At 37.8% G+C, this 19,031-nt stretch overlaps 1 long non-coding RNA gene and 1 pseudogene across 1 annotated transcript; both read right to left on the bottom strand.

Annotated features, from left to right (window-relative positions):
• Positions 1-229: 229 nt before the first annotated feature.
• Positions 230-12,030, bottom strand: LOC112192652 (annotated as a pseudogene).
• A 1,441-nt stretch (positions 12,031-13,471) lies between these two features.
• On the bottom strand, positions 13,472-15,900 carry LOC112192653. Its single transcript, XR_002933566.2, has 3 exons — positions 15,480-15,900; positions 14,735-14,805; positions 13,472-13,699 (listed from the first exon to the last, which is right to left on the bottom strand). It is a non-coding gene; the product is annotated as an uncharacterized LOC112192653 (long non-coding RNA).
• Between the last annotated feature and the right edge of the window lie 3,131 nt (positions 15,901-19,031).

The following is a 19,031-nucleotide window of genomic DNA, read 5'->3' as shown; positions in this document are numbered from 1 at the left end:
GAGTAAGTGGGCAATTTTTGGGCTAAAATTGGGTCAGTGGTCACGGCCCCTTTAATTTTCTTCTTCATTCATACCTTCTTGCAGCTACTGTGCAGGAACTTCTTCATATTTAACCACGCTTTGATGGTTATTGTATTGATTGTTAAGCAAATAGGAGTGAGACTCTTCCTATTTGTGTTTCTACAATTGATGGTCTGTGGATTTGCTTGTTAAGCAAGACAAACTGCCTGTGAAAGTTCCCTGAAAAATAAAAAAATAAAAAATAAAAAACTACCTACATTCACCCCATAAACCTGGAGAAGTTTTCTCTATTCGAAATTGAGGGGAACATATAGTAATTACTAAGCATCTTTAACAAAGAGATCCCTAAGAAAATAATAAAGGGAAATCTTCTGACTTTCTTTGTTCAATCTTACAGCATCCTTCCTAACAATTTCACATGAGTACTGGGATCCCCTCTTCGATTTTCAGATTTGAATCACCTCTCTTTGCACCAGTGTACATTTGACGTCAAGCATTACCATTTACCAGAACACCTTAAACTTATCACCCCACTTTTCAGCCAGTGCACCTGAGAGTTATTTGGCCAACTAATTAGCTCGTCATTTCCACCAAATAATTAGCTCGTCATTTCCACCAAATTGGAGCTTTCTACTTATCACTAACCGAATACAGGGAGCTAACAGATACTGTGGGAACCTTATAGCTTAAAGGCATGAGCTGTGAGCTTCAGTCAGGGCAACCGCTGCCTTTGAACCAGATGAGCGCCCCCAAGTGCTTGCAGATAAAGTCCCCAGCCAACATGAGCTTTTGAAGATCTATGTTGGTGTTCACTCCAAGTCCATTAAGCATGTACACAACATCCTCGGTGGCAACATTGCCAGAAGCACCTTTAGCATATGGACAACCCCCAAGACCAGAGACTAATGAATCCACTGTGCTGATGCCCATCTGCCAACATGAAAAAATGTTATTTCATTCTACAGTCTTAGGAAAATAACCTGAAATTTAAGATCAAAACTTGTTATTCTTACTATCATGTATTACGGGGTCGTCTTGGGTACCTTGGTGTTTGCCATATCCTTATTTTTTTTACTTTTAGTAAATTAATATAGTGGAAACCTACTGAACTGGTCAACAGGTTACCCAATTAAATATCGACATGTGTCATTTTAAAAAATAAAATTTACCATATTAACAATACACTATTTCTTGATATGTAACATTGTTAAAAATTGTGTAACAAGTATTGTCAAAATAATAAATTACACATAGTTGAACTACAATTACGACTTATGACAATAGTTGTTGTGGTTATTGTATCAGATCCGATCCAGAGCGGAGCTCCGCTTTGAAATTAACGTGTGAAGTTTGAGTTTTTGGTCACTTTTCGGTCGCATATCCACATCTCGACCGTTCAGTTTTTAGGTACTAGTGTATAGATCATCTCTGCAAATTTTCAGCCAAATTGATGATAGTTAAGGTATCTAACTCGCTTTAACCAATGGACGGACTGAATCTGTCAACCTGAACCGTACTAGCTTTAAGGCAGTTATCAATGCCTTAACGATCATCATTTTGGCTGAAAATTTGCAGAGACGATCTATACACTAGTACCTAAAGACTGAACGGTTGAGATGTGGATATGCGACCGAAAAGTGACCAAAAAATCGAACTTCACACGTTAATTTTCAAAGCAGAGCTCCGCTCTGGATAGGATCTGGTTATTGTAATTAAGTGCTCAAAGATGTAAATATCATATTTGGACAACTTTTATCAAATTTAGAACCTTGATTATCAAATGGAGAAGCTCCTTACAATACTAAGTTGTTACATATCTTTTGGTCTAATTTTAATTTTACCATTTTCACGACACAAATGTTGTAGGAATTGTAAAATGGTTGGTAATCTTGTAAATGGTATATTTTTTGAAGTAATTACTACAATCAGAACAAAAGTTACCGCTTTTACACCAATAGTTGCGAGTTATGGTAAAATATGTAGTCATTGAGTAATTATTCCATTAATGATAAAAATATAAAGATTTACCACTTTGACAACAAATTTGTTGTTGCACTTGTTAAATTGTCCATAAATTAGTACATTAGTTTAGGTTGAGTAATTACTATAAATAGGACAAAAGTTACCGCTTTTACATCAATTGTTGTGATTGTGGTAAAATGTGTAGTCATTGTAGTAATAATTTCATTAATGATAAAAACATAAAAATTTACCACTCTGACAACAAATTTGTTGTCATACTTGTTAAATTGTCTATAAATTTGTACATTAGTTTAGGTGGAGTAATTACTACAAATAGAACAAAAGTTACCACTTTTACATCAAGTGTTGTGGGTTGTGATAAAATGTGCAGTCATTTTAGTATAATTTCACTAATGATAAAAACATAAAGATTCATACATGTTCCATTTTATATAATATTTACCACTTTGAGGACTCATGTAACCACTTTGAGGACACATGTGGTAATTAGAAAAAAAATCCGCATTAAAGTAAATAAGGTCTTCGTTAGAGAAAAGTAGGTTCTCATTTGAGTAATTAAGTCCTAAAAGTGGTAATTGTAATAGGTTCTCATTAGAGTGAAGTAGATTCTCATTTGAGTAAATAAGTCCTAAAGTAGGTTCTCATTTGACTACATTTAAAACAAATATTATTTATTTTTACACTAATTGTTGTCATTAAATGCATGTAAAAAGAATTATATTTGGTTAAGGAAACTACTAATGATATAATTAATTGGTAATAAAGATTACTTAACTAATACTAATTTTGAGAACTTAGGTTAGAAGGTTTTTGCTTTTAATAAGGAAAAACCGTAATTTTCAATTGTGTAATTAATTGTCCATTAATAACAAGCATTAATCAAGCATTAATTCACTAATAATAAAATTAATTAGTAATATAGACTATTTAACTAAAAGTAATTCGGTGAACCTAGGATAGAAGGTTCTTTTAATTTTTTTTGAAAAAGGAAAAATCATAATTGTGAATTGTCAATTGATAATCAAACATTAATTGGCTTTATTGTTTTCACTATCTTTATTGTTTTCAATTCAATTAGTAGTTTGTGTTACCAAAAAAATTAGAAAGGCTAAGGGCTAAACAAGTTACCAATTTGTTAAATATTTTGAACCATTGGATATATTACTAATCCAATGGTCCAAAATATTTAACAAAATGAGGGTATGACAAACACCAAGGTATCCAAGAATTCTCCTATGTATTACATTTCAAAAAAGAGAGAAAAAAAACAAAGAAAAATAGAACACGATGACACATCAAAAACAGACATTCAATTCAAACAAACAAAGACTTGAAATGCAAGGAAGGAAGTTGCCAACTGCAATCAGCTTGGCAAAAATTTTATGAGTCATACAAAACATAACATATTCAGTTTGCTCATTTAGGAAACCAAGAGAAACAACTTGAAGTCACTTATGAATTTAGCCAGGATTAGGATTGACAAACATAGCAAGTTGGCTCATTTTTTGGCAATCAGAACCACGATAGTTTTTCCTTTGGGTATTCACAGAAAGAATTTGACGGCAAAGAAAAACATTAATGATATACTCGATTCCAATCTGTCAGACATTCTTCCATTAGTAGTTTACCAGGCATTCTGTACGTAGCTTATAAATTGTGATCATAAAACAATCAATAAGGTCTTCAGCATCAGGGATAAACAAACAAAAACAGCACGTACATCAGTTAGGTCAATTCATTAATGTCCAACTTCAATCAGTGAATACTCAGCCATCTCCTTTACAATTGAAGATTTTTAATCTGCAAAAATATGTCATAATTTTTCTTATAATAATAAATGAACGTACAACCTGTAATACAGCCGTCACATTTTTTTGGACCTGAATTTGTACAAAACACGCTATAGTCATGAGAGGTAGTGGAGTGTATGCAAGCCCACCAATAGAACTATGGAACGTATAAATTCATGTCATTTTAGAGAGGATCTTTGACTTCTTTCTTCACAAAGGGGATTCACAAGCAGCATTATGCGCTATTGATTCAAAATGACATGACTTTTAAATAAGTTTATACCCATCAATGCCCTTTTCACTTTCCTATATTTATAAGTTAGGCTCGGTTAGGCCATTGCACTTGTCATGACCTAGTATAAATGTTTCTTAGTTGAGATGAATGCAATCAATCATAAAGTCTCAAAATCTTACTTACAAGAACTCTGTTTCAGATTCATGAGTTGCCACATTTACGAAGTGAACATGATTTTTCTAGGTTAGACAGGAATAGTCATGCAAACAAAACTCTCTACAGTAGGTTAATTGTGATGGTCCGATTCATGTTAGAAATTGCCATTACTCACATAGGGTAAAAGATTCCATGCTAAAATCAAGATGCAGAGCGTGGTTACCTGAAGAGATACTAGTATATTTGGAAGAGCTTGGCCGTAAGTGTCGTGGAAACGGACAGCAAGCTTCTCAGTGGGGACCACATCAATAACCTCTTCAAGGCTTCAAGCATTGGAACGACGATACTTGAAAGGAAGAAAGAATTTAAAACACCTTAACAAAACATGACAAATGCTAAAACTCCGCAACATCTGCAGAGTTCAACTGATCGAGTATACAAATGTTCAATAATGTTCCAATAAGAGGTATATCACATATTAGGTTACTAGAGATTCGCATCTTAAAGCACAGTCAATGCACAATATGGATACGTAGCACCCCAGACTATCTGGCAAGATTTTATTTTCCTACAACCGATTAAGCAATAACTAAAGAATATTAACTTTCCCCAAGTCATTACACAAGATTGTGCCCCAGGAACCCACTTCGAAAGAAAGCTTGAACAGTCAGTTTTGCCTTTTCTAATTTAGCTTCTGCAGTATTTAGATGGACCAAAGAGGTGGTGCTCATGGTGCATAGTGCTGGAGTGAAGCTAAATTTCATTGCACAATCAATTGTTAGGATGGGTGATGGAGGACCAAACTGGTATCGTAGGCATAGTAAAATGGTTTATGCTGACCAAACTGGTATCACAGAACTATATTTTTTTAAATTTTTTTTTTTTTGGGAAAAGAGACACCGTGTATAGAAAACAAAGAAAAGCAACTGTCCAAGATTAGGTAGAGGCGTAGAGCCATAGAGGTACAGTCTCTTTCTCTTCCCCTCCTTCCCTTCCACAGCCCTCGCAGCTCCCCTCCCCTTCCTGTATCATCTTCCTTCCCCTCCACTTTCACTCACTGTACTCCTTCCCCTAACTATTGTCCATCTTTCCCCCAACTCTGGATTTCTTCCTGGGTCATTACTGTAGGACCAAATGATGTAAAGAAAACAAAAGCTGTTGCTGGGATTTTTGTTACTGAAGACCAGAGAAATGGCTGCTGGACAATATATTGAACCTCTAAACAATGGTAATCATAATGACCCACTATGAGATTTATATTCTGTGGCTATTGTTTTTTGTGTTCTTTTGATGTATTGCTTTTGTTTTCTTTACATCATTTGGTCCTACAAATTGGTATCAGAGCCATGGCTTTAGTAAGGACACAAAACCTTTTTATACTTTTATATCTATATGCAGTTTTTGTACGTTATCTAAAGGCTCACTAGTTGGTTGTAGTACTAGTCTATTGCTTAATTAAAGATATCTTGATGCCTATATGTCTTATAATTCTAATAGAACGTGCTAGCCACTGAACATTTATACACGCTTCATGATTAAAGTAGTTAAAGTACTAGTCTGTGCATCTTTTAAAATAGACTTCAGTACTGTTTTGTTTCATGGTTTTCCATGCCACAGCACACCCAGCAAGCAAAAAAACATAACCACAGGTTAATGTATGCTGGACTCATTAGTAGCTTAATGTATGCTCAGGTTTGTACAAGACCTGATCTATCTTTTGCAGTAGGCATTCTATCCAGATTTCAGTCTAATCCCAGTCATCAATATTGGGTTGCAGGAAAGAAAGTCCTTAGGTATTTGCAGAGAACAAAAGCTCACATGTTAGTTTATAAGAGAGTGCAAAACCTAGAGTTACATGGTTACACTGATTCAGACTTTGCAGGTAACTATCCCAGCTCTATGAAATCCACCTGTGGTTATGTTTTTATGCTTGTTGGAGGTGCTGTGGCATGGAAAACCATGAAACAAAACAGTACTGAAGTCTATTTTAAAAGATGCACAGACTAGTACTTTAACTACTTTAATCATGAATCGTGCATAAATGTTCAATGGCTAGCACGTTCTATTATAATTATAAGACATATAGGCATCAAGATATCTTTAATTAAGCAATAGACTAGTACTACAACCAACTAGTGAGCCTTTAGATAACGTACAAAAACTGCATATAGAGATAAAAGTAGAAAAAGGTTTTGTGTCCTTACTAAACCTAGCTCTGATACCAATTTGTAGGACCAAATGATGTAAAGAAAACAAAAGCAATACATCAAAAGAACACAAAAGACAATAGCCACAGAATATAAATCTCATAGTGGGTCATTATGATTACCATTGTTTAGAGGTTCAATATATTGTCCAGCAGCCATCTCTCTAGTCTTCAGTAACAAAAATCCCAGCAACAGCTTTTACAACCACAACCGTTCCTTGTCTGCACAGCAACTCCAGAAGCCTCGAAAGCTAGAAGCTACTAACTCCAGAAACTCCAAAGCACCAACACAGAACCAGAAACAAACGAGAAGAACAAGTCTTCTATGTTATACTACTCTAAGCTTTCAGAATGGGACTGAACTTAATGCTAAAACGTGTAGTTAACACAGGGACTTAATCTGCTATATATAGGGGCCAGTATCAATCTTGTGCTCATCCCATAAGGAGTCCAAGATTTCCTAAAGATTTCATCTGCAGATACTTGATGTTTATCATGTATATATCCGTAATGTTAATCAGGTTCATTAACAGATAAGTCTCCTACTTCAAATGAGACATAATTTCAAATTGATAACAGAATAGAGTTTTAGATATGTATTTCTGTTAATTAGTTTCTCATTAAATCAAAACTATTATCTGAATATATTTAGATAATGACAAGTTCAAATTATTTTCTAACAATTACTGGAATTTTCTTTTCTTCGTGCTTGTAAGAAGGTCTAGAAATGCTAGGGTCTGCCTAACATTAATATTTTGGCATGGACTGTGGATCATAACAGCTTAAAACATGGGTGTTGCATTCTTTCGTAACAATGAGGGGGCACGTCTTAATCATATGCTCTGGCACTGCCCAATCGTAGGGAAGATGACATATGTTGTAACCGCAATGGAGATCATGTAAGGAAACTGTTATTTGCTGTTTGATGAGCAGCATAAGGGGCTGGGTAGGTAAAACAAAGAAGAGGACCTAGACGCAAAAAAATATGGATTTACATGGTTTACACCAATCTGGGCCACGCCCACAAGAAAGGACAATGATCCATTAACAGACAATAAGTAAATCACCACTAAATAACAAATAGGTTCTTGCAATCACCGTAAGTAGTTTCTCTCTTACACCAACAAAGGCCTCAACTCATAGAATGACAGACTCTCACCTCTAAAACTGTCTGAAGATATTATCTAAAAATGTGATAAGTGGGAAACTGGCTAAAGCAGAAGGCTCTAGACTATATTCTCAAAATCTCTTAAAAAAGAAAACCCTTAAAAGTGCTATAGCTAATAGGTCTAATCCAACGTATTAGAGGAATGTAAGATGTGTAGTTATACGGTTGGAAGGAAGTAGAAGAATTATTTTTCAAATTATAAGGGGTGTAAGAGTCAGTCCTAGGATACAAACAACATCTTGTACTTCCAGATGCAACCAGTTAACAGGGCTCATGTGTATACAAGGCTTTAGAATAAATTCAAGAGACAAAACAGTTGTACCAACTTGAATGACAACCAACGAAAAGAACATTTACCTGGAGTACCAACACCAATTGTATCGCCAAGAGAAATGTCAAAGCAACCCATATCAAGAAGTTCTTTGGCCACATATGCTACTTGAGATGGGGCTACAGCTCCTTCTATTGGACACCCCACAACACATGATATATATCTAGCAAGATCATTAAATGGCTACATCAGTTGGAAATAATATCATGTTACCCCTGGTTTACTTACATTGACCATCTACAGATGAATAGCGTCTGAAGCTCAAGACATTTGTCCCCAGAGATGTACATGATGTTCAACCAGTTAAATACCTCAAACAATACAAACACAGAAAAAGACCTAAAAGAAGTCTAAATTCTTAAGAAAATTTTCTTTCAAAAGTTTTCAGCCATGATGGGATTAAAAAGTAATACAAGAAATACTTTTTTAAGCAATCTCAGACAATGTCATTGCTGCAGTCCCATAAAAATTATCACTGGGAACCTTATAGCACTTCGAAAAATCATAATGCACTAACAAGTAGTCCCATAAATTTATTTTTTTCAAAATGAAAATCAAAACTTCGGTATGTCCTTAAAATGATTGAAAAAAGGGAGGATGAGAGGGTAAAGAGGGATTTAAGAACAATTTGGATGCCTTCGTATGTTCCAAACTAAGTATACTTTGAATGATTCAAGATAAAAGAATCCAAATAGTGTCCAAAAGAACCAAACATGTTACAAGAGATATACCCTCGAACAGGAATAGAAAGCTTTTTTGCAGCAACAGCAACATCACGGTAACGTCTGAGACTGTCTTCAATACTGCAATTTATGTTTGATTTTGAGAAAGACTCAGAAGCCGAGGCAAAGATGGCAACTTCCTTTGCACCAGCAGCAACAGCTGCCTCAAAACCCTACAAGAAAGCTTTACGAAATAAGAGTTAAGTCCTCATATCCATTTGAGTTTAGAATTAATGCTTTCACTAGAAAATGCTTACTTTGAGATTAGGAGTTAAAACGGGAAATTTAGCACCTCCCATATTCCGAATCGCTTCCATTACATCCTTTGCATCTGCCAACTGAAATTTAGATCAGCAAGATACTTTAGAAGTTATAAATTCAGTTACCATAAGTCTTGTGCATGTACCAAAATTATGAAAGAGATAGCCAGCGGAGAAACTTAATTCAAAGATACCAACAAGGCAACAACCTTTCTTTTTATATACATAAATCAAGCTTATATTGGTTTCAAGGGGACAGAGACAAGAATGTATATAAGAAAAGGAAAAGAAAATTCAAAATACAGAGAGAAGCAGAAGAAATTAAGTAAAATTAAGTAACTCAGACTTTAATCAACACAAAACAGATACTCACAATGCAACTTTCTTTGAGCAGTGAAATTTGTATGGTTTCAGGGAGGAGAAGTACAAGTATGTAAAAAAATGCAATATTAGTTAGAAGGGCAGCGAAGAAACTTACTTCAAAGATACCAACAACATTTAGATGAAGCTTATGTTGGTTTCAAGGGAACAGAGACAAGAAAGTATATAAGAAAAGGAAAACAAAAAAGAATTTGAAATACACAGATAAGCAAAAGAAATCAAGTAAATTAAGTAGAACAACTCGGACTTCAATCAACACAAAAAACATACTCGCAACTTTCTTTGAGCAGTAAAATACGTATGGCTTCAGGGAGCACAAGTATACATATGTAAAAAAAAAAGCTCAAGAAAACAAAGCTGAAAATTTATAGAAGCTAACTTAATCAGTAAAATTACTCTTCATATAACCCAGAACAGCCACCGAAAGGAAAGTCTTGTAAATTTATCCTAGATTCAAAAATTGAAATCTCAAATCCATCAGCAGTAGGACATTGTTTTCAACAACATGCACCCGTAGACAGCATGTCAATTGGTCTTCACGTTGACACTAGATGATAGATGACAAATACATGCCACCATACTAATGACTAATATACATTCTGATGTAGAAAAGAAATCAACAAGATGTCTTAAACGAGATGCAAAGAAAATTACTTGTATTTGAATCTCAAGAGACCAAAATTCTCTTAAATAATGAGCTTACAAAGGCGTGAATCTTGTTACTTTCTTTTCTGATATGAATATCAGTTACAATAAGCATGAATAAAGATTCAAGGCATGGCCACTATCAAAATCATTATATGGCCACTATCAAAATCATTATATGATACTATTAATTCAGTCAATATGAATCACTAATATTTCTATCAAAGACATGGAAAAGTATTAGACAACCATGTAGTGTGTGTGTGTGTATTATATATACACACGTATTTACACTCTCAGCCTACCACAATCCCTTCTTCTTTATCATGGCTTAGCTTTTATCATAACAGGTTGAATTAATGTAAGATGTGTGTCTGGTCGTTAACTTGCTTAGATTCACATCTTTAAGTTCTTCTATAACTCTAATAAGCCGTTTCTTTCACCAAAGCTGACAAAAATAGTACAAACCCTTTCAAATTTCCATAATCCATATACAGCCCTCATAAAATCAAGGATGCACAATGTACTATAAAACTAATACAGGATGGAATTGCCACAGAACTTCCAATGTATTCTAGCCTTAAGTAACTATGAACTTGGGCTAAAATGCAATCCTCGAAAATTAGTCAGAGTAAATTGAATGTGTACCTGTGGAATCCATTTGGGCGAGACAAAACTTGTAGCCTCAACAACAGTGAGTCCGGACGAAACAAGCATTTCTATGAACCGAACCTTTACATCAGTAGGAATAATCTGCTTCTCATTCTGCAGTCCATCCTTGGGACCGATTTCTACTATCTTGACAAACTCTGGGATGTTTCCTAATGCCGGCTGGACATGATACCGCAAATGAACCAATCAAGTAACTAACTAACTAAGCATTCGATCATATGGGTACAATTTAAAAATATGGAACAAGCAAAGCTAAGCTAAGCTAAGCTAGTAGAGACAGAGAGAGGGAGGGAAACCTTATTGCTTGAAGAGCTTATATGATGAGTTGACAAAGAGGAAGCGTCCAGGGCCCCTACAACTGCTCCATTCCTGTAATACACATTCCTCCTCATATGTCTTGATACCCTGTGCTTAACATTGCATTGAATCTTTTGAATTCACAAACAAACTAATTGGGTAACGTATATGGTTGGTTAGGTGACTTCTCGCTATCCTAACCTCCGCCGCACCTACCTGTTATGGCTGCACCTACCTGTTATGGCTCATTGAATGACCAAATGACACCTGTAGGGCACCCTTACATTTCATTTCCCCACCCATATCCTGCTTCTTATTCTGTCTTTTGTTTTCTTCCCTTTTTGCCATCTTTCTAATGGAATGAAAATTTCGAGATGGTTCAATTCCATCACAATCTCTGTTTCCTGATGTGGGTTCCTGCTCTCAAGTCTCAACCCCCCTATGAACATGACAAAACGGCGGCCCATCTGATCAAATCAATTTGATTGAAAGCAAGTACAAAGGAGAAAGAAAGCTCATTCTGGGGTGACACTGATCAGAGTAAGCCGAGCAAATTATAGGTAGTGATTGACAAGCTAGTCTGAGGTAGAAGTCTAACGACTGATCATAGGGGAAGTCTAGGTTCCGGTCGATGGTTCTATCACTTCTCAAAGGATTTCGGCATGAGGTCATATAGCTTCAGGCATCTGTCTTGATGATGCAGAGTTCTATGACGAGGGCAGAGAGGCAGATCGAAGTCCGATGGGGCTGGGTGATGATGGTCCAATGGTTGTGATAATGGTCGCAGAGTCCGAGTACAGAGTCAGTCTAGTGTCGACGGTGTTAACAGCTTGTCTTGGACGTGCCAGCGTGCTAGCGTCATTGTCAATGCCATTGGTGATGGAAGGTTGCCGAAGTTAAACTGATAGAGTCTTGTTTGAGCGAAGCAAATCGGTTGAAAATCTCAGCAAGCTCAATTGAAATTTGAGTTGAAGAGCGGAGGTGGTCGGAGTTGAAGTTGAGTCCGGCCTGGTAGTGGCGGTGGTTATATACTTCTCTTAGAGCAAGTTAGAGCAAGTTCACCCGTTGAGGTCATTGGGTCAATATTATTCACTGTTTTTTGCCTTTCATTTCCACCGTCTAAGTCACCTAAGATACTGTTCACAAAATGTCACTCTTGGGTCAGTTTTATGGCCTGCAAACTGACATTCGGTGACCTTTTGTGAACAGTATTTGACCGAGTGATATGGATTGTGAAAATGAAAGGCAAAAAACAGTTAATAATATCTGACCCAATGACCTCAACGGGTGAACTTGCTTTTATGCTTTGAATTTTGGGTGTGAAGAAGAATGTAGGAAGAAAAGAAAAAAAAATCAAAAGAAAAAAGGAAGGGAGAGAGAGAACACATGCTATATTGGATATTTCACTATCTACCTCACTCACATGGCACTGAGTTGGAATCTAATTGTGTGCCACGTCAGCTAGTTAACAGTGTAATTGGACGAATAGGACCTAATGGAGGGAAATTGAGAGATCAGAGAGTTGAAGGATGTAATTGAAATGTCAGGGAGTGAAATAATGTTGGAGGCAAAATATTGGGACTAAACAGATTTAGCCCTTTTTTTATTAATTCTCGTGCTCTTAAAATGCCTCTGAATTAATTTTTTTTTTTTAAATATAAAAGTGTTTTAGGGAATCAGAAATTGAGAGAAATTCGCTGTGTATTTTCATTGATAATAGGAGCCTCTTTATATAGAGAATTACAATACATAGAGTCTGAATCATACAAAAAAAGATAATCTCTATATTCTTCTAATTAAACCATATTACCTCTAGGTCAAGTAACTTAGAGTTTGGGCTAAACACAAATTAGGGTTTTACTTGAACACTTCCCCTTGTGTTGCCGTGTTGCCCAAACGCGGTGCTTCTCTCGTTGTCTCGTTAAAAACCTTGCCGAGTAACAAAAACCCAGTGGGACAAAAATAACCTCAGTCGAAGGGGAAAAAGAGCACAACACTCCTTCAAGTTTCGAGGTGAACATGTAGACATCTCCCCCTGATGTCTGCGTCTCCCCCTGATGACTACGATCATGGGAGTTCAGATAATTTCAGCAAGCCAATTCTTGCCACATGTTTCTCGAACGTGGATTTAAGCAATGACTTAGTAAACAAGTCTGCCACATTGTCCTCAGATCGAACCTGGTTCACTTTGATCTTGAGGAGCTTCTGTTGTTGCTTATTGTAGAAGAATTTATGCGATATGTGCTTGATGTTGTCGTCTTTAATGTAGCCTTGCTTCATTTTTTCAATGCAAACAGCATAATCCTCATAAATGCTCGTTGGCTCATCTGTGGTAGACTTCAGACCACAATTGTTTCGAACATGAGTAACTATGGATCGAAGCCATATACATTCACGAACTACTTCGTGAAAAGCAATAATCTCTGCATGATTTGAAGAAGTAGCAACTAAAGTCTGCTTAGTAGACATCCAAGATATTGCAGTCTTTCCCATGGTGAAAACATAACCAGTTTGGGAGCGACCTTTGTGTGGGTCAGAGAGATACCCTGTCACGCCCCGAATTTTGAATAGAAAATTTTAAAATCCGAAACATGAATAAACAACTTAATCAAATAAACGTTCTGAATCTTTTTCTCAGAGATAAACACACCTAGCCTCACTCACTAATACATAAACCAAATCCTCAAGAATTTAATATTACAACACACTCTCACCAAATTTAAATGTAAGCTCAATGAGCATAACAACCTCACAATAAAGCTGTAACTCCAATCCCACTACTCTAAGCAGCCTGATCACATTCTCGATTCTCCTGACCTGTAGGATTACCCGCTACACAATTTGAATAGTGTACCGGGATTGCAACAACACCAAACCCGGTAAGCCATGACAGCCCGTATGAGTAAACAAGAAGGAAATGTTGATTTATTAAATTACAATTCTAACAATTCCAGTAAAAATTCAACAGTATTACGTCTGCAAAGAGACGTTAAACCACTCATAGAAAACCACAGGAAATACATTTCCACAATCCTCAAATCACAATACACCACACTGGTCCTACAGACAACCAACCCACATAGCACCACTTTGGTCCAACTTGACCCTACGTTAGAGTTTCTAACTACATCATTACCTGTCACCTCAGCCAAGGTTTAAGTAAACGATATACATCTCGGTTAATATTTAACCGGCGGTCTTCGGACTTTTCCCCTGTCCTCAGAGCACTACATCTCGGTTATTATTTAACCGGCGTTCTTCGGACACTCTCTGTCCTCAGAGCACTACATCTCGGTTATTATTTAACCGGCGTTCTTCGGACTCTCTCTGTCCTCAGAGCACTACATCTCGGTTATTATTTAACCGGTGTTCTTCGGACTCTCCCTGTCCTCAGAGCACTACATCTCGGTTATTATTTAACCGGCGTTCTTCGGACTCTCTCTGTCCTCAGAGCACTACATTCTAAAACTCTATACATCCCCAATGTCAATCATAAAATCCACATGACTCAGTAATCATGATCATCACATATAAATATGGTAAGTCACATCTCAAACCATAATAAATAAATCATCACAATTCCACACTCTTCAATGTCACACCATTCCACATATAATCACGTAAATATATATATACGTAATCACCCACTCAGGAATGACCACTAATACCAACTATAGTTCAAGTATAAAAATCGTGAAATTCATTTTGTATAATTAAAATCATTTTACTTACCTATGGACCCTAGCTGATCAAGTCCATGTGATTAAAAATAAATATTTATTCCATAAATATTTTCACACAATTACGACAAAATAACGTAATTAAAAGTACTCGGTTCGTAATATGAACCACGTGAGGTTTACTCACCTCTAATCCCGCTGCGTCTTCACTTTCACAATACACACCAAAACCGCTCACCAAGGAAGACCGTCAATCACCTAGTCAAACATGATCATAACTTAGCCCATAACTCATAAACAAAATTAAACGACGATCCAACAGTCAGATCGAAATTATATGATGATCCAACGGTCGGATCCTCACGGATCGCCCTTAGGATCATCCTCCAAAATTATCACGAAGATCCAACGGTCGGATCTTCCTGAATCTTCCCTATAAACGTCTCCAAAAAATTTCATGAAAATCCGACGGTCGGATTCTCACGAAACGCACTACGAAATACTAATTCACAATTATATGAAGATCCAACGGTCGGTTCTTCGCCCGTGACCACACAAGGTCATCGGGACAGTCATACGATCAACATATCAAAACTACAAGTCCATCGGACGGTCCGATCTTCAAAATACATTAATTGGATTATCGAAATCGATCGAAACCGTAAAAATTCATAACTAAATCATACGATATCCAAAAAATGCGTATAATATATCAAAATGATCGTATTGAAATGTAGAATCTAAAAATGTAAAGAAATCACATTTTTGACCCCCGGAGGTGGCCGGAAAAGGGCCGCCGGAGTTTGACAGAGCCGCCGCCGACCACCGCCAATGGTGTCGGGGCCAGGCTACTCCTCTTCATCTCATCAAGCCCAACAATTTTTATAACTAGCACAAAGTCAGAAAATGAACGGAAGTGGTCGAAAAGTTACCTAGAAGCCACGGGTTCGCCGGATTTTTTCCAGAAACCGGCAGGTGCTCCGATCGACGTAAAAACTTCCACCACTCGCTTCAATTTCTTCATGGAACTGTTTCAGAACTTCAATCCGAGTTCATCTGTCCAAGAATCTCGAAGATTTATCGTCTAGAACTCGAGATATCGGCGTTGACTCAAAATCAGGCTTAAATCGGAACAAGCTTGCCGCCGCCCATACAGGCCGTGCCGCTATTCAAGGCTTCCACATACAGGTGCGAAAGGACCATATGAAGCTAATGGAAGAAGTTTGGTGAAGATTGGTGGCCGGAGGAGGAAGATATGACCGAACGAAAAATCAAGGGCGATTTCCGGCGGGGAACGACGCTGCTGCCAGTTTTTTTCAATTTTTGGATTTTCTGAATGATTTTCGGAATTTTCCGAAAATGGAAATATTTATACTAAATTGGAACTTTTTCAAAAATTCATAACTAATTCATACGAGCTCCAATTTTTGTGTTTCGTATATGCCCGTTATCATATTGACGAGCTCTACAACTTTCATGAAGGAAGTTTTCCCAAATTCGGTACGTATAAAAAGTCGATTTTCGCGTGCCCCTAAATAACGTATGTTTTCGAAATAAAATCGCTCGAACTAATTTCACAACTCCTCAAAGCTTCGAACTTTCTCCCATAACCACGAAATCATTACTAAAATTTCCTCGGAAAATAATTTGAATTCACGGGGTATTACATACGCAGCATCAACAAAACCTTCCAAAACACTTATATCGTTTTGGGATGGGGAGAGGGAACGCAGTCCACCATGTGTGGCATCCCGGGCACTTGATGGGTCCGAATCCATCATCTATCTATAGGGATAGAACAACCCATATCAATCATAACACTTAGGTATCGAAGGATATCTTTAACACCAGTCCAATGGCGTCGTGTTGGTGTAGAGGTATATCTAGCTAGCAAGTTCAGAGCGAATGAGATATCCGGTCTTGTGCATTGTGCTAAGTACAATAATGCGCCTATTGCACTTAGGTAGGGCACTTCTGCCTCTAGCACTTCTTTATCGTCATCTTTTGGACGGAATGAATCCTTCTTTGGATCAAGACTACAGACGACCATTAGGGTGCTTGAAGGCTTAATCTTGTCAGTGTTGAAATGCCTAAGCATCTTTTGGGTATAAGCTGATTGATGAATCAGGATACCTTCTCTAAGGTGCTCAAGTTCTAAACTGAGGCAAAACCGTGTTTTCCCAAGATTTTTTATCTCAAACTCTGATTTCAAGTGTTCAGCGGTTTGTCTTAACTCTTTAAGGGTGCCAATTATGTTCATGTGATCGACATAAACCGCTACTATTCCAAATCCGGAACTTGTCCTTTTTATGAACACATATGGGCATAGTTCATTGTTGACATATCCCTGACCAATCAAGTAGTCACTTAGATGGTTATACCAGATCCGTCCGGATTGTTTCAATCCATATAGTGAGCGTTTCAATTTAATAGCAAACGCGCTCCGTGGTTTGGAGCCACTTGATTTGGGTAACTGAAGTCCATCTGGGACCTTCATGTATATTTGTGTATCTAGATCCCCATATAGATACCCAGTAACCACATCCATAAGCTGCATATGCAGTTTTTCGGAAACTACCAAACTGATAACGGAACGTTATTAAACCATTACAGGAGAATAGGTCTCCTCGTAGTCGATTCCAGGGCGTTGTGAGAAGCCTTGCGCCATAATGCGAGCTTTGTACCTTACAATCTCGTTTCTCTCATTACGCTTTCTAATGAATAACCATTTGTGACCAACTGGTTTAGTGTTGGGCAGTATTGGCACAACTGGTCCGAATACTTTCTTTTTGCAAGAGAATCAAGTTCTGCCTGGATCGCATCTTTCCACTTTGGCCAATCAGCTCTACGTTGGCATTCATCAACGGAGCATGGTTCAATGTCATCGGTCTCAATAATCTCACGCGCCACTGAATACGCGAATACATGATCAATGATAATGTAGCTTCTTTCCCACGTCCCATGTACACTAGTGTAATTTACAGAGATCTCTACTTTCTCATGGATAGGTTCTGACATTGAGGCGTCCCCCAATGATGTCTCTTGGACATAACCATTGGACGGATTTTGAGTATCGATGATCAAATGATTTGTTTGTGCCTCATTCGCTTTATTTTTAGGGCGAGTATCCTTCGAACCAATTGGTCTACCGCGCTTCCTTATGGGACTTGCGGATATAAAAGCCACATCATTGCCATGCTGGGCAATGGCGCCATCTCCTAGTGTCACAGGAGTGGCGTGATGTCCAGTATTCGGGACATCGATCCTTGGAGGCACGTTTGCAGCAGGTATGTGTGATCTAGTTACTTTGGCAACATCAGAAAACGCATCAGGCAGAGTGTCTGCTACTTTCTGGAGCTCGATTATTCGTCGCACTTCAAGTTCGGACTATGCGGTAAGGGGATCGAGATGAAACATAGTGGGGACAGACCACGACAATTCCTGTCATTCTTGTTGAACATCTGTGTTCTTATCTCCCCCTAACGATGGGAAGATTGTCTCATCAAAGTGACAATCTGCAAATCTAGCAGTAAAGAGATCGCCTGTCAAGGGTTCAAGAATCGGACTATAGTTTGAGATTCATAGCCAACATAAATGTCCATTCGTCGTTGTGGACCCATCTTAGTATGCTGTGGTGGCGTAATAGGCACATAAATAGCACACCCAAAATGCGTAAGTGCGAGATATTAGGCTCGTACCTAGTCACTAACTATAAAGCAAAGTAAGATTGGGTTGCAGTGAGTCGTAGTCGAATTAGCGTCACTGCATGCAATATTGCATATCCCCAAGCAGGAACAGGCAGGTTGGTGCACATAACCAATGTCCTTGCTATCATCTGTAGTCGTTTGATAGCGGCTTCTGCGAGAGCATTTTGGGTATGAACATGGGGAACTGGATGCTCTACATCAATCCCCAGTGACATGCAATAGTCATCGAATGTTTTCGATGTAAACTCCCTAGCATTATCAAGTTGAATTGACTTAATTGGATGGTCAGGGTAGTGAGCCCGTAGGCGGATAATCTGGGCAAGGAGTTTAGCATAAGCAACATTTCAAGTGGACAACAGTGCGACATGTGACCAGCGTGTTGACACATCAACCAATACCATAAAGTATTTAAAAGGTCCGCATGATGGTTGAATTGGTCCACAGATATCCCCTTGGATTCTCTGTAAGAACGGAATGAGTATTTTGGGATCCTTTGCGTAGGATGGTCTCAGTCCTAAGTTCCCGAAAGAACAGGCTTTGCAAAATGAGCGAGGGGTCTTAGAAGCAACCAATGAGGATTTTGGTTGGGCATGAGCATCTGTAGCTCTATTAGAAGCGAAATGTGTGACTACATCTCCCATCATGGTGTTGGAGCCATGGGAATTAGTATGTATGGCGTCATGGCCATTAGGAGGAACAACCATGTCGTCATGCTCATGGTTCGTACCATTGATGGAATCACATGGGACTTGGGTAGCCCTATGGCTCCCCAAAACG

The sequence above is a fragment of the Rosa chinensis genome, chromosome 3 (genome assembly GCF_002994745.2).
Source record: "Rosa chinensis cultivar Old Blush chromosome 3, RchiOBHm-V2, whole genome shotgun sequence".
NCBI classification, from domain to species: domain Eukaryota; kingdom Viridiplantae; phylum Streptophyta; class Magnoliopsida; order Rosales; family Rosaceae; genus Rosa; species Rosa chinensis.
This window is presented reverse-complemented; position numbering and strand designations above follow the sequence as displayed.